The 25,167-nt window shown below is 38.5% G+C and overlaps 1 pseudogene; it reads right to left on the bottom strand.

The window, feature by feature from the left end:
* LOC149184420 (uncharacterized) overlaps nt 1–25,167 on the bottom strand; it is a 105,963-nt pseudogene that overhangs the window by 7,194 nt on the left and 73,602 nt on the right.

Genomic DNA, 25,167 nt, shown 5'->3' with positions numbered 1-25,167 from the left:
TTCAAAATCAAAAGATTACGGAACAATGAGAACTCGGGATATTTATACTTACCAACTGTTTTAGCTTGATGGCAGCAGCACCAGCCTCAGCTACTGCATCGTCCATGTCCATCCAAGTATCTAGCCCACTTACTTCAAATACATATCCACAGTCTACAAGCTCCACAAACCTGTCAGATGGATCACACTCTTCTAAAGTCATCTGCGTAATGACATCCAAATGCTCGGGATGGCAAATCCTGCAGACCCTGGGGCAAGGCTCCCCGCATAGACCTATACACGGATGCCCACACCTTCGAATTTCTTGGCAAGGTTCCTCACAACGTGGCCTGGTGCAAGTTTCATGGCAAAGGAGATCACAAGTATGATGTTGGCATTTCCAGTCACATTTCTCCATGCAAGGCGTGCATAAGCTTCCGCAGATAAAAATGCAGCGACTATGCAAGCAACGTTTTTCGCAAGGATACTTGCAGGGAGGGCAGTTCTCGGAGCAACCGGCCATGCATTGGTGACCACATGGGAGATCTCTGGAGCATCGCTCCTTGCATGGAATGTGTGAAGTGCCTTGCTTACATGACCAGCATGTTCCTTTGCAAATATGCTCACATCCAGGTCTCAGAACCTGACCACAGGGCCGATCACAATGAAATTTATCAGGGTCTTCAAAACATGGCAAGCGTGCCCCATGTCCGCATTGCAAAATTTTTAAAACATTTACTTTACACGGTCCGCAAGGCCTTCCACATTTTAGTTTACATGGATGACCGCAATCAAGTTGAACAGGGCACGGTTCATTGCAGATGGCTTCCTCAACAACAGTGGAGCAAGGAAGAGTTATACGGTGGCCACATCCTGGAAGAATCTTGGACACGGGCACCTAGCAAGGAGGACAATCTGTGAGAAAATGACAGATCTTGGTGCATTGATGACCGCATGTAGCCTCGAATTTATGAGGACAAGGCTTGGGGCAGACAATGGAGTCATGGTCAGATGGATGGCACCTCCTTGGACAAGCATGGCCGCATTTTAACTGATATTCGCAAGGTCTGTTGCACCCTCCATCCTCCACTTGTCTGAAATCTTCGGTTACAGAGACTTTTGTTTCTGTTTGAGGATGGTTTTGGCAGGCCAGTGTTAACGCTGGCCCAATGGAATTGGAACTACTTAATTTCTGAATTATTGAGTCCCACAGATTACTTTTAGAGCCTAGAAGCTCCGCATTGCCGAGGATGTACAGCCCAATCTTGGCTCTCGACAATGCCACACAGACCCTGTTTGCTATCTTGAGAAAACCAATATTGCCTCTTGACCCTCCAATTCCCAACTTTTTATTGCTTCTAACCAGAGATAATATGATAATGTTGCATTCTTCACCCTGATAGTTATCCACAGAACAAACTCGAGGAGTAGCTGGACGGGTGTCATTTACCTTCTCATTCTCAGTTTGCCTATTCCTATAACGAAAACGGTTGTTCAGGTCCCCTTGAATTTCATTCATCTGGCCCTTATACATTGTCAGAATTGTAATGTCACTGTTGTCGTATCCTTGTCTGAGAAGATAAACACAAAGTTCCACAGCAATCCGCGCTTCACTTACGTTAACTTTGCTGTTTGCTTCACTGGTCTGCGATTCCATGGCTTTGTGATCCAAGAAAAACACATCATTTCTAATTCCTTTGATGTTTTCATACTTGGTGACGTTAACATGGTCTCGCAAGGAAGGATAGAGATCAGATATTAATCTTGAAATTGAAGGCTTCATTCTTCTTTGGCATCTTAAGGTGACGTGTTCGATCCCTCCGCTTATCAATCGCTCAAACATTGAGATCTCCAATTTGTGTTTCGTGGCTAGCTCATACTCTGCAACAGAAGGACGCAGCTGAATGTGATCGCCAAGAAGAATAAGATGTTGGGTGAAGGAGCCAATGCATGGCAAAACATGGGCCTCCAGAACCTCGGCAGCTTCTTCTATGACCACTATTTCTGCTCTCAACGCCTGGAGAACATCATAATTTTTAGCTGCCCCAGTGGTTGTCATTCCCACAACTTTTGCTTGTCTTAGAATTTGCAGGCATAGCTTACGATCAAGCTGAAGTAACCCATCACAGACTTCTTTGTATATCTCAGACAAGCGATGCAGTTCCTCTTCAGCATTTTCAATGGCTCTCTGCAACCAATAATTATGAAGCCTGATCCTTGATTTTTTTGGTAATAGCCATACATCCTCGGAACCAAGGATTCTTTCTAGAGAAGATTTATTAGCTGGATTTGTGTTGGGTATTTTTGATGGGGAAAATACCAAAAACCAAATATTCAAACACACAGAGGCAATGCTCTGTTTCTTTTGCTCCAGGATCTTTTGTGCACACAGAAGACTTAAAAAAAATTCACTGAGGAACAGAGGATTTCACCATAAAATATTTCTATTCATTAGAACAAAAAAAACATTCACTGTGTCTCCATATGAGAATTTACACTGCTGGAAAAATTCCCATTAACATTTACTGCTGTAAAACCTCCATTCACATTTACTGGTGTAAAACAATTTTACATACTGCTGTAAAAGCAAAACTTACACAGGCTTACAAAATTCGCTCCACGATTTTCCTTATGCACTGCTGTGCAAAACCACACATGGTTTTTAGCTATGGCCAACACAAAAAAAATTACATCGCCAAAAAAAACTCACACCCCTATTCTTGTTTTTCTACACACTGCTGTGTGTTTTCCCTTTTTCAAAAATACAATGAGCAAAAAAAAACAAGCATATATGTTTTGCTCGCTATATAAAACATAATGCGTAAAAACTCTATATTACCGTGGCCCCTTTTTTTTACATTACATATGGTCAACACTTAAATAAATATATGCCGTATATATAAAACTAAATGCATTACGTGCCCTATGTAAAAAAACTTAACTATTCACCTAAGTTTATGACAAGCATTAATGAAAGGTATGGTCAACCATGCTTTTAATTTACTCCACGCAAAACATTGAATTGATGTGGGTTCGTATGCAGCTCCAGGTGATCAACGGCGGAGAACACGGGAGCACATCCAACGGTGGACAACAATATCGGAAACGCAACAAGTGCTGAACATTAACCTCCGAGAAAATGACGTTGCGTTACGTCAGGGCTGAACCACGTGTCAGCTCCACATTTTCTCGGGCCCTTGTGTACGAAAACCATTCTCTGCAGGTAGGCGGTCCGAGAAATCTTTAAACCGGTTTGTGGTTTTTGCTGGCGGTTTTGGGGAGCGTACGGCTGCGTTGAAATTATATTTCAACACTCCCCTTTAATTTCAACAGCTGGGCATTCGGTCATACCGAGACACTTTCTCAAAAATTCAAAGCTCTTCTGATCAAGTGGCTTTGTCAAGATGTCTGCTACCTGTTCTTGAGTCCTGCAATGTTCTAGGACAATTTCTCCATTGTTCACTAATTCTCTGATGTAGTGAAACCTTGTATCAATGTGTTTCGTTCTCTTATGAAACACTGAATTCTTTGACAAAGCAATAGCTGAGCTATTGTCACAAAAAATCACTGTCGCTTTTGCCTGCTCTTGGCCTAAGCTTCTCAACATTCTTCTCATCCACACTGCTTGACATGCTGCTGCTGTAGCTGCCACATATTCAGCCTCTGCTGTAGACAATGCTACAATGGACTGCTTCTTAGAAGCCCATGAAATGGCTCCTGAACCCATATTAAAAACATAACCGGAAGTGCTCTTCCGATCATCTACACTTCCAGCCCAATCGCTGTCTGTGTATCCAACCAAATCTGAATGTTCTGAGGCATGATATAAAATTCCAAACATTTTGGTACCTTTGACATACCTCAAAATTCTCTTTGCTGCCTGCCAATGTGCCTCCTTCGGCCTCTCCATGAACCTGGAAATTAAACTAACTGCATACATTAAATCAGGCCTAGTTGCTGTTAAATACATAAGGCTGCCCACAATACTTTTATACAAGCTAGGATCAAAATCCTTGCTGCTGTCCTCTCTGCTGAGTTTTAATCCCATTACTGTGGGAGTGATGGCTGCCTTGCATTCTTGCATGTTAAATCTGTCCAAAACTTGATTTACATATCTTGCTTGAGATATAAAAATTCCTTTTTCATTTTGATCTACTTCTATGCCTAAGAAGTATCTCAAGAAACCCATGTCAGTCATTTCAAATTCATCCTTCATGACTGATTTAAAATTTTTAATGAGCTGATCATCATTACCTGTGAAAATCACATCATCAACATACAAAACAACAATTAAAATCTTACCATCCTTTTCCTTGATGTAGACTGTGGGTTCTCCTTCACACTTGTCAAATTCATTATCCAATAGATATGAATCTATCCTGCTGTACCATGCTCTTGGCGCTTGCTTCAGCCCATAAAGAGCTTTCTTCAATTTGCACACTTTGTGCTCTTCACCTTTCTTCTCATATCCAAGAGGCTGTTCCACATAGACCTCTTCCATTAACACTCCATTTAGGAATGCTGACTTCACGTCCATTTGGTAGACTTTCCATTTGTTTTGAGCTGCTATGGACAGCACTGCTCTCACTGTTTCCATTCTTGCAACCGGGGCGAAAGTCTCCTCATAATCTCTTCCATACTGCTGCTTGTAGCCTTTAACAACCAGCCTTGCTTTATGCCTTTCAATCTTGCCTTCAGCATTGCTTTTGGTCTTGTAGACCCATTTCACTCCAATGACTTCTTTGCCTTTTGGTAACTCAACCAAATCCCATGTTTTGTTTCTCTCTATGGCGTTCATCTCCTCATCCATAGCTTCTATCCATTTCCTATCTTTGATTGCTTCTTCGAAATGAATAGGATCATCAACATGACAATACAAGGCAAATAAGGAATTCATTCCTTCTTCATAAATTTCACTTAGATTTCTAAACTTCTTACCTCGTTCACTTGGTGTGCAAGTGCTTGGAGATGCACTTGAATTTCCTCCTTGTGGTGTGCTTGGAGAAGCACTCTCATTGATCCTCAATGGTGTCCCTTGCTGTCCTTGTGTTGGTGCTGCTGTTTGGGGATTCATTTCAGCCACCTCCTCTTCATCTTCATCATGAGACAAACAGTGTTTAACATTAACTGTCTTCTCTATGCTTCCATCCCAAGCTTCCTCTTCAATGAATTGAACATCCCTGCTGACAAAGAACTTCTTGGTAGATGGAATGTACAGCCTGTAGGCTTTGGATTCATCACTGTATCCAATGAAGATGCATTTCTCCCCTTTGCTGTCCAACTTCCTCCTTAGCTGATCTGGTATGTGTGCATAGCCCACACACCCAAAAACTCTCATGTGGGTGACTCCTTGCTTTCTCCCACTCCATGCCTCTTCTGGCACTTTGTTCATGACTGCTTTTGTAGGACACCTGTTCAAAATATACACTGCACAATTTACAGCTTCAGCCCAATACTCATTTGGCAAATGCTTTGCCTTTAACATGCTCCTTGCCATATCCATGATGGTCCTGTTCTTCCTTTCAGCAACTCCATTTTGCTGCGGAGTGTACCTTGCTGTAAACTGTTTATGTATTCCATTTTCTCTACAAAACTTTAGGAATTCATTTGAGATATACTCACCTCCTCTATCAGTTCTCAATACTTTTATGTGCAGCCCGCTTTGGTTCTCCACAAGTGCTTTGAAATTTTGGAATTTCTCAAAGACTTCACTTTTGTTCTTGAGGAAATATATCCAAGTCTTTCTTGTAAAATCATCAATGAATGTCAAGAAATATAGGCTGCCAGCTAACGATGGAGCTTGCATTGGTCCACACAAATCTGAGTGGATAATCTCTAAGGGTGTCTTTGCCCTTATGCTTTTCCCTGATGGAAAACTTTCTCTATGTTGTTTTCCCAAAATGCAGCCTTCACATAGGCTGTCCGGTTTCTCTATCAATGGTAATCCCTTTACCATTCCTTTCCTACTCAACAAATTTAGACCTCCAAAATTGAGATGCCCAAATCTCAAGTGCCACAACCAATTTTCATCCTTTGGCACGCTTTGGAAGGCCTCTTGGGTAACTGCTGCAATTTCATTTTTGTTTTTCAAATCTGCCCTGATCCTCAAAGGGAACATCCTGTTCCTTGTCATCTTCACTTCAGCAATGCATCTTTTGCTGGGTGGTATGTCCATGATGGTGCACACATCATTTTTAAAGAAAACATTGTAGCCCTTATGGACAAGCTGTCCAATACTCAAGAGATTACATCTCATTCCGGGGACATAGTATACATCTGCTATGGTTTTCCTTTCTCCTTGTTTTGTAAATATTTTTACCTCCCCTTTTCCCATAACAGACACTTTACTATCAGTTCCTAGTGTGACCTCTGATTTCAAATTCTGATTTAAGGCTGAAAAGAGGGCTATATTCCCTGTCATATGGTTGCTGCAACCTGAGTCTAAAAACCATATGTCCTCACTATGTGTTTCAGCCATGTTACAAGCTAACAGGACATTATTTTGACTGCTGTTTTCTCTTGTAACATTTGCATTTTGTCTGCTGTTCATATCATGCTGTTTCTTTCTACAATCACTTGCATAATGTCCATACTTTTTGCAATAATAGCATTGAACATTAGATTTATCATACCTTTGTCCTTGAGCATGATGTTGTCCTCCTTGTTGGCTGCTGCCTTGGCCTTGGTTTTGATTTGGATTGTTGCCTCTTCCTTGTGCATTTGATGAGTTGTTCCTTCCACCTCTATTCTGGCTTCTGCCTCTTCCTCTTTTGTTTCCTCTGCCTTGACCTCTGCCTCTTCCAAAGGACATCTGGGTCTTGAAGGCTTGCTCAAGAGATGAGTTTTCATTCCTACTCAACCTCTGCTCATGTGTTATCAGTGATGCATGCAGCTCATCAACTGAATAGCTTGAGAGATCCTTTGTCTCTTCAATGGTGGTGACTATGGCATCAAACCTTGAGGGTAAGACCCTCAATATTTTCTCCACAATTCTTTTGTCTTCAATGGTTTCTCCATGAGTTCTCATTTGTGTGATTACACCAATCACATGAGTGAAGAATGAGTCAATGTTATCTGACTCCTTCATGTTCAAGTTCTCAAAATCCTTTCTCAGCGATTGTAGCTTTGCTGTCTTCACTCTCTCCATGCCTTGATAGGCTGTCTTGAGGGTTTGCCATGCTTCATTGGCTGTCTTAGCTGCTGCTAACCTTGGAAACATACTCTGGTCTACTGCTAGATACAACAACACACGGGCTTTTGAATCTTTCTTCCTATTGTTCTTCAGCAGATCCTTCTCTCCTTGAGTTAATGCATTGAACTCAGTTTCATCTGCTGGTTCTTCAAAGCCTTCTTCAACTATTTCCCATAAATCTTGGGAAGCAAGCAGAGCTGTCATAGTTATTGACCAGTAGTCATAGTTCTTCCCATTAAACTGTGGGAGCTGGGTGTTAAACAAACCCATACCAGTGCTTGTGCTGGCCATTCCTTGACTGTGTATTTAAAACACTGACTGTCTCTTCAATAACAAACAAGATAGCTATGAAGAATACCTGAATCCTTTGTTGTCTGAGTCTTCTGTCTGCCTGAGAAGTTTTGCTGCAGCAACAACCTTCTCCCTTCAGCTTCTTTAACTTTTTTTAAAGAGCCTAAGCCTGCTCTGATACCACTGTTGGGTATTTTTGATGGGGAAAATACCAAAAACCAAATATTCAAACACACAGAGGCAATGCTCTGTTTCTTTTGCTCCAGGATCTTTTGTGCACACAGAAGACTTAAAAAAAATTCACTGAGGAACAGAGGATTTCACCATAAAATATTTCTATTCATTAAAACAAAAAAAACATTCACTCTGTCTCCATATGAGAATTTACACTGCTGGAAAAATTCCCATTAACATTTACTGCTGTAAAACCTCCATTCACATTTACTGGTGTAAAACAATTTTACATACTGCTGTAAAAGCAAAACTTACACAGGCTTACAAAATTCGCTCCACCATTTTCCTTATGCACTGCTGTGCAAAACCACACATGGTTTTTAGCTATGGCCAACACAAAAAAAATTACATCGCCAAAAAAAAACTCACACCCCTGTTCTTGTTTTTCTACACACTGCTGTGTGTTTTCCCTTTTTCAAAAATACAATGAGCAAAAAAAAACAAGCATATATGTTTTGCTCGCTATATAAAACATAATGCGTAAAAACTCTATATTACCGTGGCCCCTTTTTTTTACATTACATATGGTCAACACTTAAATAAATATATGCCGTATATATAAAACTAAATGCATTACGTGCCCTATGTAAAAAAACTTAACTATTCACCTAAGTTTATGACAAGCATTAATGAAAGGTATGGTCAACCATGCTTTTAATTTACTCCACGCAAAACATTGAATTGATGTGGGTTCATATGCAGCTCCAGGTGATCAATGGCGGAGAACACGGGAGCACATCCAACGGTGGACAACAATATCGGAAACGCAACAAGTGCTGAACATTAACCTCCGAGAAAATGACGTTGCGTTACGTCAGGGCTGAACCACGTGTCAGCTCCACATTTTCTCGGGCCCTTGTGTACGAAAACCATTCTCTGCAGGTAGGCGGTCCGAGAAATCTTTAAACCGGTTTGTGGTTTTTGCTGGCGGTTTTGGGGAGCGTACGGCTGCGTTGAAATTATATTTCAACAATTTGCAGGCACAACTTCATCATCATCACCATGAATACCGTTAGACTCACCATTATCATCATCAGCAGTAAGAATAACTCTAGGTTCACCACCCTCATCAGCAGTAGTAGGAATAACATTAGGTTCATCATGATCATCAGCTTTGTCTAGTGAGGAGAATGTATTATATGTTGTTACATGCATGTTTGACAACATGTTCTGCTTCCCTTTCCGTTTCCAACCCCCTTTATCAGCTACCAGTTCATCTTCGTTCCCTTCCAACCATACCTCTTCTATTGGCTTATCATTAGTTGAATACTTGCTATAGAGGGACTCAATTTGTTGTTGTGAAGCTATACCCGGTAGCATCCTCCTGGAGATTCGCCATGCTCTCAAAGGAAATACACATCTTTTGATCTGCTCTTCCAAATGCACTTTTGTACGCAATAGTTCTCCATGCCGGGAACGAAGTGTCCCAGAAATACTAGCACCATGTTTGAGCTCCTTCAAGCTTCGCTTCAACAAAGTTTCATTAGTAGATCTACCACCCAGTCTAACAATGTTAGTTTCTACTGAATAAATGGCTTCCAGGAACTGATCCAGTGCATGGTTGGTATAACAGATGACCAGAATAGGACCGCACTGGATGTTAGATAGGAGGATTCTGGCAATGGTTAAGCCGACGAAGGTTTTCCCAGTTCCAGGAGGGCCCTGAATAAGGGCCAGCCTCTTTGTCAGGCCCAGCTTCACGGCTTCCATCTGACTGTCATCTAGGTTGGAATTCCACAGAGGCCATTTCTCCAAGATGTGGATTGTGCTTCTGCCCAAATAACTTTTGATCCTTGGAAATGCACATTCTAGATTATATGCATCCTTTAATTGCCTCTTTTTCAGATAACCCGGCTCCATAACTTGGGGTTGTAATGACAAAAAGTGCTCCAAGAAAGGAAGCTCTTTCATTTCTGGCCGTTGAAGGCATTTCAAAACATGGACATACGCTTCAAAGTAAGCTGCAGTTGACTCAATCATTTCATAACATTTGTGTTTTTCTAAACTCTCAAACTTACCTTCAATCAGCTGCAAAACAACAATTCCCTTCTCAAGGCTTTTGATATCTCTCTCCTTGACAATTCCCCATGCATAGTTCCGAAATCCATCGGAGGAAATGCACAGCAGTGCACCAGACATAATTTGTTTCGACGAGCTCCAATCAACTGGATTCTCTTTTGTTGCTCTGAAACGGATGCAGTGCTCCAGACCTTGATCCCCGCATTGGATCCACATTAATTTCACTTCCTTGTATCTCTTAATATTATCTGGGACAAGATTCTTGCGGAAGTCCTGAATAGCACGCCTCAGAGAGGCGAAGCAGTCCTCACGGACCAAATGAAAGTTTGTGGACAAGTATTCGTCAACACTGTTATAAGTCTGGCATATTCGGTTGACTGGCAATTGCTCTGGGCGATGGGAAGATATTTCATCTTCAGTTGGGATAATTGGCAAAGTCCCCAGGTTTGAACCCTGCATATAACAACTTGAGATTAAAATTCTAATTCAAAATTATCCTCAAATACAACATATAACAAAATTTCAAAGTATAAACCCCAAGTTTGAACCCTGCGTATAACAACCTGAGATTAAAATTCTAATTCAAAATTATCCTCAAATACAACATATAACAAAATTTCAAAGTATAAGTCGTAAATCTATTGCTTCAGTGACTGCCACTCGTAAATCCAGAAACTTTTGCAAAAACCAATAACTTAAAACCGCATAGATTTACCGAAGCAAGAGATTGACAGGCTCTTCGGTTCGATGCGATAAAGACGGGCGTTTCAATCCATCTCAAGCTTCAAATCATTCACGATATTTTTGCCTTGAGGAAGCCTGGAAGGATTACATCGCAGAGTTTTAGTGTAATCAGAATTTTAGTGGAAAGATTACATTACAGGCTGAGATCTGGAATCAGAGTGCCATGTTTGGCTTTGTGACCCAACCAGTACGAAATAGTTACGGACATGAAAAACCATATGATGTGTATAGACTACTCATTGAATATTTGTGTAACAGGTGCACAGTAAGCACCCTGGTTGCATTCCGCACTGGATCAATGGAAATTCGGGTCTAGATGGAAAGCCCATACTGTTCAGTTGCTAGCAATATTAGCACCCTGCTTGCATTCCGCACTGGATCAATGGAAATTCGGGTCTAGATGGAAAGCCCATACTGTTCAGTTGCTAGCAATGTTAGCACCCTGGTTGCATTCCGCACTGGATCAATGGAAATTCGGGTCTAGATGGAAAGCCCATACCGTTCAGTTGCTAGCAATGTTAGCACCCTGGTTGCATTCCGCACTGGATCAATGGAAATTCGGGTCTAGATGGAAAGCCCATACTGTTCAGTTGCTAGCAATGTTGCACATTAAAACTTTATATAAAAGATTTCATCTGCAACTTAGGGTTTGTTTTTAATTCTATTATATTGTATTGTATTGATGAATAAAATGCATCAATGGGCTGTTATTATGCATCAATGCATTAAATATTAATTTAAATTTAAACTATTTTCAATATATTTTAATTAATTAGTCATTAGTTTCCTTTATATATATTAAGAAAATAAAATATTTTTTTCTATATGATTTATGGTTTTCAGAGATTAGTGACTCACTACGTCCACTTAATATTTTTCTAAGTGAATCTATCCAAACAGATCACTTCCTGCCAGCTCAAATACAAAGGTTGAGTGTCAAGAAAATATGAACCTGTGACCTCTCAATTGCTGATGTGTTTAACTACAAGAAATCGACCAATTAATTCTGGAGGCTAAATATTAGAAAAATAATATTAACTACAAATAAATCAAATATTTAAAAAGATCATATTGATGGAAATATTAATCATAGTCATTAATTTTCTTTTCTAGTCTTGATGATAAAGATTTGAATCTATTGGTTTTAAAGTATGACCTACAAATATTTTTTCTGAGTCAGAGCTTATCTTCCTTAGACATAAGTAAATAGGTTAATGATCCATGGCCTAGAGGCATTTATAGGAATGAAAGTCTACATTACAAACCGTTAATAGAGTTGCATAGATTTCCTTGAATAACAGTGATGAGTGAAACCCTACCCCTTAAAAACCACTAACAAAGTGACATGGTTTTCTCTAGATAATAATGATGATTCAACTCGTACTTGTAAATAATAACCAATTAGCATTGTCCCCACTACTAATTGGCAACTAAATTATGACAGCGTTATTGCAATTGTGGAAATATATATATATATATATATATATATATATATATATATATATATATATATCGTAGTTTGTATAATAATGGTGCTTCAAGTAATAGTGGAAATTCATGCAACACATGTTACCATGCAAGGGTAATTATATATCTATGTATCCTGAGAGGCATAAACGTTACTTTTCAAGTCTAATGTGATACTATTGTAATATGGTAATATTTGTGAGGATGTTTTCTTAACGCGTTGTCATGGTTTTACAAAGTAAATTCGTGTTATCTTAGTTTACTTTTCATTATTTCTTCACATTTATCTTACACATCAATATATATTTTTTGGCTTATGTTTCCAACAAGCGGCATTAGGTTTTGAGGTTGAATGCTAACCGTACACAATTTGGAAAAACTAAAGTTAGGATAGGTTTATTGGAATTGTGGCAATAGTTTTATATATATATATATGGTAGTTTGTATAATAATGGTGGTTCAACTAATAGTGGAAATTCATGCAACACATGTTACAGTGCCAAGATAATTATATATCTTTATGTTGACGGTGCTAGACCCGCCAACATTCAGGGAATCTCCCGATATGAAGTCCCATCTAGACCTCACACCATTTGATGTAGGAGCCCCATGCAGTGCGATGGCCCGATTGTAATTATCTTAAAGATATGCTTTAGCTCTTTCTTGTCAGCGCATGATATTGTTATACTTACTCTTCAAACCAGTGTTGAAAATATCGGTATCGGCAAAATATCGGCGAGGGTCCAGAAAATATCTTATCGGCAATATCGGCGAAAATATCGGCAAAATATCGGCAAATATCGGCAAGCATAAAAAATAATTTTTTCAAATTTTAAAATATAGCCGATATTTTGCCGATATTTTCAAAATACCGCGATATTTTGCCGATATTTTCCGATATTTGCCGATATTTTGAAAATATCGCGATATTTTCTCGGCGATATATCGTTTTGCCGAAAATATCGCGATATTTCCGAATATCGCCGATATTATCAACAGTGCTTCAAACAATGAGGTTCGCGTACCTGGTGAGTGCTTAGTGTCGCTTGTGTCAAAGCTCTTTCACTATAGAGGGAGAGGGTGAGAGTGAGTCTCAAGTTGAAAAGGAATAGTCTCAACTCTATTAGAAACACACAACACAGCAAGATCTGGGCAGCTTCCGAAGGAGTAATCCACACAGATGCGGCAGTCACAAACACAAAATGAACAGATAACACGTACAACAACCAATGGAGTAGTCCACACGAGTGTGACTGTCATTATAACAACTTTACAAGAATGAATCTATCTAGTGTCCGACGGAATAGACCACACAAACAAGACAACATTAACAAGTGATCCAACACATTTCCAACATCATATGCACTAAAACAACCGAAATAGTTCAACTATCTTAGTACAGGTTAAAACCACATGCATTACAAGCATCCAAAGAATAATCTTAGAAACGAATACAATACATGTGTGAAAATGTGTTGGCCTTTTAACATGCTTCTGAATTAAGCAAAAGTTCCAAGACACATTCGTACACAATACATCACTAACCCCGATAGCAGGGCATTGAAGCCACTGCTCGCTCCTCAAAGAAAATATTACCGACTCTCAAGGCTATGTGGAAAGAGCAAAGGTGAAAAATCTTTTGCATGTACAAATGAGGGGTATATATAGCCAAAGGTGAAACTGACCCTCGTGACTATTCGACTTACATGACTGTTTGACTTCATCCGTAGATCTATTGGACTTCCACGTTACATTACATTGATTACACAATTATGACCAATGTAGTGATGTGGCCAAGGCAACTCATGACACAACTCGACATGACACTGTTGATGTGCACATGCTGGTTGTTGTGTTCGTGTCGAGATGTTGTGATGCTAAGTGATGAGTGTGCCCTTGGTATACCATAGCTTCACCTTCACATGGCAAAGTGCGTGGAGTCTCCAATGGTCTTGGTGTTCGCTTGATGGTTCATGCGTGTGCATGTGTATCCTTCGCTTGCTACTTGGTATGCTTCGTTTGTTCGTCCAACCGTGAGCAAGTCTTCTAGCATGTGCTCTTTGTTCATCCTGTTCGTCATCGCGCCATGTCTCATCCATGTACATGGTTCTCCAATTACTCATGATGAGACGACATCAAATCCAGAAATCCCCTAGTTTACCATGTTGTATTGTCTTTCATTTCTGGGTGCAACCAAGAGAGAGGAAAAAGCTCTGAAACAATGCAGAGAACATGTCGGGCCAGAGGATGCAAGGCTTCAAGGTACTGTTTGGAAAAATTGCACAGAGGTCACTGAGAGGTTGGATTGATCAATCTAGGACAACAGTGACATCTGCGAGATTTGGCTCAGCTGGAACGCAGAACTGTGTAATTTTTATGGGGAAGGTAGTGCAGGCAGCGTCATGCCCTGACAGTGAAAACTGCGCAGATTTTCAGAGGAGCCAAAACTGCGCAGATCTGGGAGGCAGTCATGCAGAACATGTTTGCGCAGTTTCCGCGCTGAGCAGGGTGTCGGGAAACTAGTAGACTGTCTAAGAAAATTGCGTAATTTTCAAGAGGAGTAGCAGGCCGACCGAAAATGAGACTAACTGACAAAACTGCGCAATTTTCAGAAACAATGCAGTGACAAACAACAAGTGTCTATCCCTCTTGTTTGCGCAATTTAGTCAGTTAGTGTTGGTAGGCTGGCTCACAGCGTCTGCATAATTTTTGAGAGGTGTGATGGATAGGATTTCGGGAAGTGCAGATTGAGATAGCTTATTGGGCAACTTTTGTGTTGTTTTGGGTGACAATCAACCAAGTTGATTCCGGGATTGCACAGTGCAAACTGCTTGGGAGGCAGCCTCAAGCTTTGTGTAATTTTGGGCAATAGTGCTTGGTCATTGAGGGTTGAGAGTGCGCAGTGCAGCTCAGTGGGGGTCCAGCTGATGGAGGGTAGTCTGGTCGACAAATTTTCGGCAAAATGGTTAAGTGTGTGAGCTAATGAACTCGTGCATACATGACCTTGCAAAAACACCCTCAACATGACTTGAAGACAAGACACCTCAAATCAACAAGACAATATGTCTAAGTGTGACTAACTGTGGGACTGTCTAGTGGTGAAGGCGACGAGTGTGACACTTCAAATAGATCTTCGAACGACTATGACAACACTTGCGCAACATTTCTTACAACACCGTGCGTGAGTGCAATGTATGTTTACATAGCGAACACAACTCATTCACACAAAAACAACCTTCAGCATCACCAGAACAAGGTCACAAGAATTACATAGCAATCATCATGTTGAAGATGACAATTGGTCAAACAAGTGAAAAGGAAGCAAGACATGTAGAGGAAACACATGAAATGACCTCGTGTTTTCGCACATGCATGTTACTGAAAATAGGATGATATGACAATAACAAGCAGTCCTACAAACTCAACTAAGAGGTGTATTTCGAAAGCTGTTCTTTACTTCCCATGCTTACTCTCGAGATGATCATGCATTCGACCGAGTTTGCGTGTGATCCTGATCTTTTGCCATCACTTAGTCTCTTTGTCCTTCTCCTCAACTCCTTGGGAGTGATCTCAGCATGTCACCTTTTCCTGTAGTCACTAAGAGATAGATTAGCGTTGTTTCAACGGGCAGTGACTGTTGCTGGAATGAGGTCTTGGGATGCCCAACTGCACAGTTTCTGCATGCAAGACAGTCAGGGATATTTGTACAACATTGCGCAGTTTTGAGGAACAAGACACTACTGTGGGATGGGGGTCCTGGGAGGACACCTCTGCACAACGTCTGAGTGCAGGGCAGTCGGACTACTCTATGCATTTCTGGAGAGCAGTGTTCGCTGTCAGACTGCTTTGCGCATTTCTGGAGAGAAGTGCTTGTTGGGACTGCTGCTAGAATGAGGTCCTGGGAGGCCCAACTGCACAGTTTCTGCATGCAAGACAGTCAAGGCAACTTGTACAACACTGCGCAGTTTTGAGGCACAATACATTGCTGCGGGATGGGGGTCCTGGGAGGACACCTCTGCACAACGTCCGACTGCAGGGCAGTTGGACTTTTCTGCGCATTTATGGAGAGCAGTGTTGGCTGTCGGACTGCTTTGCGCATTTCTAGAGAGCAGTGCTGGCTGGGGTCTTTGCTCACTGCGGGGTTTCAACAAGAAAGGGAGGAAGCTTGATGGTTGCAAAAACAAAGTGCATAGTTCCGAGAGTTTGGGTGAGTTTAAGTTGATTGGGAAATTGGCTAAGTGTAAGATCAATGAAACATATGTAAACATTGATAAGACTTGACTTTGATCGCACACGAACACTTAATACAATGTATACCATCCAAAATGTATAAATATACTTTACTTGATGCAACAACCTTCGTGACGAGTACGTGTAGTGAGTATGAAACATGACTATGTGATGATAACAACTCATGCGCGCATGCTTTCCCTTCAAAAAAAAAAACCATCCCCTGTGCATGACAGACAACAACCCCTATGCCCAAAGATGACACATGTTGCGTAAAGATGAGAACACAGACAACTCTTAAGATCAAAGAGGGGAGATTGAAATCATCATCTTACCAATAAGTGACCAAGAATGATTGATAGCAAGATCCAAGGTAGGCTCCCAAATTTGCATGCGAGCCAAAATTTTGGAGGGTGGTTGTAGCGCTACAACACTATGTATCATGAGAAACATAAATGTTATTTTTATAGGTCTAATGTGATAATATTGTACTATTTGTTCATAAGTAATAAGAATACAAATTTTTTTTAACGTGTTGTCATGGTTTTACAGAGTAAATTCATGTTATCTTGGTTTACTATTCATTATTTCTTCACATTTATCTTACACATCAATATTTATTTTTTTGCTCATGTTTCCAACAAGTGGTATTAGGTCTCGAGGTCGAATGCAAACCCTACACAATTTGGAAAATGCTGCAAACATTTATTCATGCATAATTTAGTGGACAATGTGTAGCTCGGTCTACCACTTTGGTGGGGAGCGTGTGTGTCTGTAATATCCAAAGTTTCATTTGGAGGTCCACTCGACTCAATGGAGGTATATTTTAAAAGAACTAAAAAAAATTGAAAGTTTAATTTGGTGTTAAGTACACACACAACAAAGTTCGTTTTGGGGGAGGTTTTCCCAATTTGGTGGAGGTATTGAAAATAAAAGAGTTCAAGTTGGTGGGAACCTATGTCGAGTTAATAGATAAAATTTTGAATGCAAAGTTCAAGGTGGAGAAGTGCAACGAAAAAAATAAATTTAAGCGATGGAAGCTCAAGATGCATGATCAATTGGTGTAACAAGGACTACACAAGACATTGGATGGCAAAGAAAAAAAGCCTATTAGTATGACCAATGAGCATTGGGAAGATCTGGAAGCAAGAGATATCAACACTATTCTATCATTTTTAGCATATGTTCTTTTCAATATTGTTGGAGAGAAAATAATGACAAGTTTATGGAATAGAATGGAGTGTCTTTATATGAAAAAATATTTAACAAAATGAATCTACTTGAACATATATTTGTACAATTTATGAATGAAATAAGGCACCAACATTGTTGATCATTTAAATGTTTTCAATACCTGTATATGTCAGTTATCTACTATGGATGTAAAAATTGACGAAAAAGGTAAGACAATTGTGTTATTGTGTTCATTACCTAAATCTTGGAAACATTTAATCACTTTTATTAGCTTTAGCACAATTAACACTCTTGATTATGATTTTGTTGTGGGAGCCTTGTTCTCTGAGGTGGTGAGGAGGAAATCTAGTATAAAAATCTCCACACTAAAAACAATGGTGGCTAGGGGAGAAGTCAAGAGTCAAAAGGAAAGAAGGGTTAACAAAAATGTTGGAACTTCAATAAATTAAGGCATCCCATGAAATATTGTTGGAAAATGAAAGAATCGAAGGCAGACTCCACAAAGGAAGCAAATTGTTGAGTTGAGCAAGGAAAGCATAACTTGCAATTAACTTGAATTTGCAAAATGGAAAATAAACAAGAAAGAAAAACAATCAAACACAAAGATTGACACAACATTTTATGTGGTAAAACCCTCCTTATGAAGCAAATATCCACGAGGCAACGATAATCAATATTCTTATTATTCAAGGCAGATTTACAACATACAACTCACACGCATACATTATCCAACCATTCAACCCACTCTCCATTCGTTTTATGTTTTCTTATTGCCTTTATAGGCTTACATGTATGAATAGCAACCTATCATATTTTTTCTAAATTCGTCCACATCTTTTAACGCAGTTACATAAGAAACTTCTTACATAAAACAAAAAAGTTATTTTTATACGCTTTTTCCAAAAACTTAGATTAGGAAAAATAAACCAAGCCAAAAAAACCAATCTTAGCTATTATCCTAAGAATATAGGGAAATAGTTGGAAACATCTAACAATCTCCACCTTGACAACAATTTACCTAATATATCATGCCCAAATACCCACCACCTTCCTTGAAAGCCAAGAGAAGTTACCCTGACAAAACTGGTTTTGTGACCATGTCTGCACAATTTTTCTTTATATGGAATTTTACCAAAGCCACCACGCCATTTTCATCAATAACATGTCTTACAAAATGGTATTTAACAGGTATATGTTTTGTCTTACTATGATAAGTTGGATTCCTTTCTAAATGAATAACACTTTGACTATCAAAAAATACTTTCACCTTGCCCTTCATCCTTCCAAACTCACCTAGCAGACCTTTTACCCAAATTGCCTCTTTGAAAGCATGTGAGACATCTATGTATCTGCCTCTGTAGTGGATAAAGAAACTATGTTCTAAAGCTTTGACATCCAACTAATAGCTCCACCTAGAAGAGTAAAAAGATATCTGGAATTGGATCTCCTCTTGTCCACGTCACCTACAAAATCTGAATCAACATAACCACAGACTAAATCACTACTACCATTATAGGTGATACAGTAATTACTTGTTCCTTTAAGATACCGAAGCATCCATTTCACTGTTTCCCAATGCTCTTTACCTGGATTTGCCATGTATCTACTGACAACACCAATTGCATGTGAAATATTTGGCCTTGTACTAACCATCGCATACATTAAGCATCCTACTGCATTAGCATATGGTACACGAGACATATACTCCTTTTCTTCATCATTACTAGGACACAAACCTGAAGAAAGCTTGAAATGAGAAGCTAAAGGGATTTGAACAGGTTTCACATTATTCATATCGAATCTTAGAAGTATTTTCTCCACATACTTCTGTTGTGATAACCACAACTTACCATTTTTCCTGTCTCTGTGTATCTCCATGCCCAAGATTTGTTTTGCTACTCCAAGATCCTTCATTTCGAAAGTCCTAGCCAACTGAGCCTTTAACCTATTGATCTCAACCATGATTTTGCTTGCTACAAGCATATCATCAACATATAACACCAAAATAATGAATATGCCATTTTCCAACTTTTGAAAGTAAACACAATGATCATACTCACTTCTGGTAAAATTGTGGCTCATCATGAAGGAATCAAACTTCTTGTACCATTCCCTGGGAAACTACTTCATGCCATACAATGCATTCTTCAGTTTGCAAACAAACCTCTTCATTAGGGGAATTTTGAAGTCTAAAATGGGCCTCCTAAGAAAATGGACAACCAAAATAAACTTTATAAGAACCAGTAGGATTCAAGATGATAATGTCAACCATGGGGGATGATTCACCATTTTTGGAGTAAAAAAGTAAAAATAATAAAATAATAAAACTATTTTTTCAACTCGTATTTTCAACTTATCTCCCCAAGGTTTTACTCAAATTTCGAGCAAGAGTACTCATTGGATGCAAAATTTAATTTCTCATCTAAGGAGTACCCATGTTGCATACTTTCAATGGACCCTGCTACACGAAAAATGAGAAATACAGGAAAAAACATGATTGCAATCACGTTTTTCATGTATTTCTCATTTTTCGTGTAGTAAATCCCATTGAAAGTATGAAACATGGGTACTCCTTGGATGAAGAATCAAATTTTGCATCCAACAAATGTTGTCACTCGAAATTTGATTAAACCCATAGGGAGATGAGTTGAAAATACGAGTTGAAAAAATAGTTTTTTTTTCCTCTAAAACTTGATGATGTAATCTAATCTTATTTTATTATTTCCACTATTATTTTATAATTTCTTTATGAGGCCCATTTTAGACCTCAAAATTCCCGTAATGGTTGCGATTATGAACAAACCCTTTTGGTTGTTCCATATATATATCCTCATCCAAATCTCCATGTAAGAATGATGTTTTAACATCTAACTACTCTAACTCTATATCAGGTAATGCAACTAATGCTAACACAACTCGAATTGAAACAAGCTTAATAACTCCTGAAAAAATCTCATGGAAATCAATACCTTCCTTCTGAGAATATCCTTTTGCAACCAGTTTTGCTTTATACTTCTGAACAATATCATCAACTCCTTTATTCAATTTGTAAACCCACTTGCAACCGACAACCTTCCTATCATTAGGAAGTTCCACCAAATCCCATGTCTTATTTCTTTTTAGGGCATTCATTTCTTCTTTGATTGCTACTTTCCATTTATTATTATCAGACACTTCGATTGCCTCATGCTAAAAACTAGGTTCTCCATCATTATCAATTAAAGCAACAGATATAGCAAAATTGTCACACCTTTTAGGAAAAGATCCAATCTGTGTAGACCTTCATACAATTTGTTGCGATATTTCCTCAGTTTCTTGAGAAATTTATGTATCCTCATCTGCTTATGTAGGAGTTTCTTCATGATCCTCCTCCCTTGAAGATGATTGAGTTTCCAATTGAACTTGTTGAATCTATTGTACTTCTACCTATTTCATTTCACCATCTACATCTGATTTTATGAGTGATGATTCATCAAATATGACATCTTTGTTAATGATGATTTTGTGGGTAGTAGGATCCCATAATCTATATCCCTTAACTCCATCACCATCTCCAACGAATATTAGTCTTTTTTATTTTGGATATAACTTAGAACGTTGACTCTTTGGAATAAGAGCATAAGCATCACAACCAAACACTTTAAGATTTGAATAATCACAAGGTTGAACTGTCCATACGTCTTATGGAATATTACAGTGAATTGCAATTGATGGTGACTGATTTACCAGATAGCATGTTGTAACTTGGCATCACTGAGCATACTCCTTTCTCTCTCTAGAAGAGTCCCATTCATGGGTTCAGCAACACCATTTTGTTGAAAAGTATAAACTGTGGTTTTATGTCTTTCAATTCTAGCTTCCTTATAATAATTTTCAAATTCCCTTGATGTTAACTCAATACTATTTTCATTTTTTAAACATTTAATTGACCTACTAGTGCTCTTTTCAACCAAATATCTATATCGCTTAGAAGCGTCAAATACATCAACTTTTCTTTTCAGTATATAGATCCACACCTTTCTAAAGTAATAATCTATAAATGTTACAAAAGATGAAGATACTCCAAAAGAGACTTTAGGAAATGGTCCCCAAAGCTCTGAATGGGATGTAATCAAGGATACCTTCACTAAGATGTTTTCTTGTTTTACATTTCTGTCTAAATTGCTTTCCATAAACACAATGCTCATAGAAATTCAAATTTAAAGATTTCAAGCTTGGAAGTAACTTACAATCAACCAATACCTTCACCCCTTTCTCGCTCATATGACCCAAGCGTTGATGCTATAAACAAGTAGAGTCACTCGCCCCTTCATATGCTATTGTTGCATGATCTGTTTTTGTCCTTCCTTCAAGATTATAAAGGTTCCCAAACCTTTTATCCTTCATGATTACCAAGATTCCTTTCGTCACCTTCATAACTCCACCTTGAACTGTACATTTATAACCAACAAAATCTAATATTCCCAAAGATATTAAGTTCTTTCTAAGCTCAGGAACATGCCTCACCTTTGTTAATGTTCTAACAATACCATCATACATTTTAATCCTGATACTACCAATCCCAACAATTTTGCATGTAACATCATTACCCATGAAAACCACACCGTCATCAATAGATTGGTATGAAGAGAACCAATTCCTATGAAGACACATATGATGGGAAGCACTAGAATCTAGCAACCAATTATGATGATGTTGAGAAACAGTACAAGTGGACAATACCTGCACTAGTTTCAGTTGAATTATCTTCCTTCGTAGAGTCCTTTTTAGCAACTTATTACTTTCTTTTCCAGCAATTCTTCTTAAGAAGCCCCGATTTGTTACATTACCAACACTTCAACTTAGTTTTCTTGCCTCTTGAATTCGATCTTGACGTGTCTCTCAAATTCTAATATTTTTCTTTTGATGTTAAGGTTTCAAGCCTAGATTTCCGCTGAGTTTCCTCAGACAAAAAAGCTCCCACAACAGCAGCAAAATCAGTGGTATCAGTAGAACTAAAACTGATAGAGGTTACAAAATGATCCCAAGACTTGGGCAAAGAACACAATAGTGTAACTACTTTGTCTTCCCCTTCGAGATTTACATCTATACTAGACAACTGACATAAAATAGCATTGAAATAATTCAAATGATCAGAGGTCTTTGTACCTCCCTTCATCCGCAAACTATATAATTGTCGCTTCAAGTAGATTCTATTGGTCAAGGACTTCGTCACATAAAGGCTTTCTAACTTGGTCCATAACTCTACAGTTGTTTTCTCTCCAATGATGTTAAACAACACATCATCTGCCAAGGCACGGATGAATACCACTGAGGGCTCTTGCATCCATGTCCTCCCATTCGTTATTATCAATGCCCACAAGTTTCTTTGCCCTATCCAGCAACGCCTTTGCCACTGTTTGTTGTAGGATCATATCCCGCATCTTAACCTTCCATAACTCAAACTTGTTACTCCCATTGAACTTTTCAATTTCAAACTTCACTCTGCATCTTTGCCATTAACAAAAACTTTTCCCGAAAGCTTTGATACCACTTGTTGAGTTGAGCAGCGAAAGCATAACCTACAAATAAATTGAAATTGTAGAAAATAATGGCAAATAAACAAGATAGCAGAACAATCAAACACAAAGATTGACACAACGTTTTACGTGGTAAAACCCTCCTTGTGAGGGAAACATCCATGGGGCAATGATAATCGGTATTCTTATTATTCAAGGGAGATTTACAACAACCAACTCACAGGCATACATTATCCAACCATTCAACCCACTCTCCATTCGTTTTATGTTTTCTTATTTCCTCTATAGGCTTACATGTATGAATAGAAACCTGTCAATTTTTTTCAAATTCGTCCACAAATTTTAAAGCAGTTACATAAGAAACTTTTTACATTAAAAAAAAATTATTTTTATGTGTTTTTTCCAAAAACTTAAATTAGGAAAAACAAACCAAGCCAAAGGAACCAAATTTAGCTATTGCCCCAAGAATATAGGGAAATAGTTGACAACATCTAACACAAATCTAGTTGAGGAAAGTCTAGGTATAATTGATAACATTTTACCTATTTCTAAACATCAAATAATACCATGAATAATGGTTATTAATGATTAGGAGATTTTTGAGGTAAAAAAAGAGCCTCAAAACAAAAATCTTGTTTCTAAGAAATCCTTTTTGGTGATAATCACATCAAGATTCATTTGTCGACGTGTTTCAAACCAACAAGTTTGGTTCATTGTCAAGACAAGATGAAGAATCAGATTCTTTGTTGCCATGATCTAATATTTCATAGTGTCTTGGCAATGAACCACACTGGTTGGTTTGAAGCACGTCAACAAATGAATCTTGACGTGATTATCACCGAAAAATATTTCTTAGAAACTAGATATGGTTCACAGAAGCCTAAACTCTATCTACAAAAATCTACTAACAAAGTCAACTTTAAAAGAACCAATAAGATTCAAGATGATGATGTCATCCCTAATGGTATATATTTTTGGAGGAAAAAGAAGAAAACTACTTGTAATTATAGTTTCGGTTTATCTTATTATCGATAAATATTCAAATGTTAAAGTGTAGATAATTGTTATATGAAAAATTAAATCGCATAACCAACAAGTGGGTACTCTACATACTTTTTGGTAGACTCACACCTCGAAAAACCCGAAAATACTTGAGAACACATGTTACTTAAGAAAACACATTGTTCTCATGTATTTTCAATTTATTTGGTGTGTATATAATAAAAAGTATATAAATTATGTATTTGTTGGATCTAAAATTTAAATATGCATCCAACAGGTCCCTACACTTGGACATTTGAATAAAGTTACAAGGAGATAAGCTAAGAATACAATTTCAACAAACAAAAAATCTTGAAAATCCATAACTATTATTTCATTATTTTAACTATTCTTTTATTCTTTTCTTAGGAGGTCCATTTTAGACCTCAAAATTTCCTTAATGTTATGGTGCTTTACATCACATGTGTCAACATAGGAATTGATTTTCCTTTTATGAAGTTGTTGATGGTGGTATTGTTCTTATGGAAAATATTTTTTCTTGTAAGATTGTTAGAGTTGGGAGGATTAATATTAAAAAATTTTATGGTATTGTGAGGTCGTTGACAAAGGTGAGACATGTACCAAAACTCAAAAATAATTTAATTTCCTTGGAAATTTTGGATTATGGCAGAATTTATAGGTCAAGTTGGAGCACTTAAGGTGTCCAAAGGCATTTTGGTGGTGTTATAGACATTTTTGTGCCTTACATCATGAAGCATGAAATGTCAATAATCTAAGGGATCCAAAGTCCCTAAATATGTTGTTCCTACCCCTAGAGGAACAAGGTCAGCAAACCACAGCACTAAATATCAGTTCTCCACCTGAAAACACTCAAAAACAAGCTAATTCTGGATCATGTCAACTGCTCCACTGAGCATCTGCGCTGAATGTCCACTGCTCCACTGTGTACCTGCGCTGAATGTCAACTGCAAAGAAGGCTACCTGTGCTGGGCGAGTTTGGCCAAGTGGCACAGTCATTCCTCAAGGTGTCAATGCCCAGGAAGCTTCCAAAATGACACTTGGATCAGGGAATTCGCCTTGTGATGAGTAAGAGGATCTAGATCTCCAAGTGGAAGCAAGAACCTCCAAGTGGACTCAAGAACTGAAGAATAACTGAAGTGGGAGAGGACACTAGTCAGCTCCATGCCAAGCTCAAGCTGACTCATCCTTTCTCCAAAACTCCTATATATAGAGCTCTCTCATGAGGTCTAGAGAGGCTGGAATCTTGTGAATGTAAGGAAGTGCTGTTGGTTTGAG

Source organism: Pinus tabuliformis, chromosome 3_2 (genome assembly GCF_031772625.1).
Source record: "Pinus tabuliformis cultivar Carrire ecotype Pingquan chromosome 3_2, CPIR1, whole genome shotgun sequence".
Lineage (NCBI taxonomy): Eukaryota > Viridiplantae > Streptophyta > Pinopsida > Pinales > Pinaceae > Pinus > Pinus tabuliformis.
The sequence above is the reverse complement of the archived record's forward strand: the minus strand, read 5'-3'. Positions and strand labels throughout refer to the sequence as shown.